The sequence below is a fragment of the Malania oleifera genome, chromosome 8, assembly GCF_029873635.1.
Source record: "Malania oleifera isolate guangnan ecotype guangnan chromosome 8, ASM2987363v1, whole genome shotgun sequence".
In the NCBI taxonomy this organism is placed as follows: Eukaryota; Viridiplantae; Streptophyta; class Magnoliopsida; order Santalales; family Ximeniaceae; genus Malania; species Malania oleifera.
In genome coordinates this window covers 91,093,753-91,095,158 of record NC_080424.1, presented here as the reverse complement: position 1 = coordinate 91,095,158, position 1,406 = coordinate 91,093,753, and the positions used below count along the sequence as shown (strand labels likewise).

At 35.2% G+C, this 1,406-nt stretch overlaps 1 non-coding gene across 1 annotated transcript; it reads left to right on the top strand.

Annotated features, from left to right (window-relative positions):
• Positions 1–1,014: 1,014 nt before the first annotated feature.
• Positions 1,015–1,122, top strand: LOC131163153 (small nucleolar RNA R71). The gene has a single exon (XR_009138932.1). It is a non-coding gene; the product is annotated as a small nucleolar RNA R71 (small nucleolar RNA).
• Positions 1,123–1,406: the final 284 nt, after the last annotated feature.

Sequence of the window (1,406 nt, the reverse complement as noted above, 5' to 3'; positions counted from 1 at the left end):
CCGAACCGACAAGTGGTATCAAAGCATACCACCACTTTTAATTGACTTTGGTTCAAAAACATCAACATCAGAATTTTTACCTTGTTCTTTGGAAGTGGAATTCCCACCATTCTGTTCAGCTTCTTTATCTAGTGTACCAATCACCTGACCACAGCGGAGAGTTGCTACAGCATTGAAAGTCTTAACATTTGCTCCAGTAGAGGATGAAAGCTCCATGGTTGCAACCTGCATTTGAGGATTTGGTTGAGGTTGAGATGGGAATTTATCTTTCTCTAGTGCACTCATGGTTGTGTTCATCCTAGTCAAATTGTTCCTTATGTCATTGATGGCTTGAGAGATTTGGTTGTTGATGGTGAGTTGAATTTGCATGAATTGTTGGATAGTAGAGGTCATTTGTTGAAATGGGTCATCCATGGGTCTCCTAGGAGCTGGAGGTGGTGTATTTTATTGAGTGGAAACAAAATATTGAGGTGCATCGACTCTGGGATGTGTTGAATTCATGGGATGATCATTTCTCCAGCTAAAGTTAGGATGATTTCTCCAACCTGCATTATAAGTGTTAGAATATTGTTCAGAAAAAAAGTTTAGAAATCATATTAACCGGGTGAGAAGATTCAAGAAAAACTTCTTCAAAAGCTAGAATAGTAGGGCATTTGAATGTCACATGACTATCATCTTCACAAATAGTACACTTTTCTTGCTTTGAAATGCCTTAAACCTCATGTACTTTCTTTAACTCAATTGCCTCTAATTTCTTTGACAAATTTGGCATGCAAATCATCTTCCTTGTTCAAAGTATACTTTCCTTCCCCACTTATGGTCCTTAATGGTTCAGTTTGATTATAAGCACAAGAGGTGTCCCATGATTGAGCATTTTCAACCAAATAATCAAAATAGCCAAATGCTTCTTTAGGTTCTTTAATAAAAAATTCTTCATTACACATGATTTCGACAAATTGATGTATCTTAGGTGTCAAAGCTTCATAGAAAAAACTAATAATATGCTAATCCTTGTAACCATGGTGTGGGCAAGCATTTAAAAAATCTTTGAACCTTTCCCAAGATTGACAAAAAGTTTCATTTTCCTTTTGAGCAAAATTCATGATTTATCTTTTTAAAGCATTGGTTCGTTGCATTGGGAAAAACTTTTTCAAGAATTCAATTTGCATTTCTTGCCATGTGCCAAGGAACCTTGGTCTCAGTGCATTTAACAATCATGTTTTTGCTTTATCCTTAAAAGAAAAAGGAAACAATTTCAATCTAACCATATCCTTAGTGCAATTTTGATCTAAAAATATAGAACATACTTCCTCAAATTCCTTAAAATGCAAATAAGGACTTTCAGACTCCATCCCATGAAAATGTGGCAAACAACGATATCATGCCAAGTTTAAAATTGAAATTAT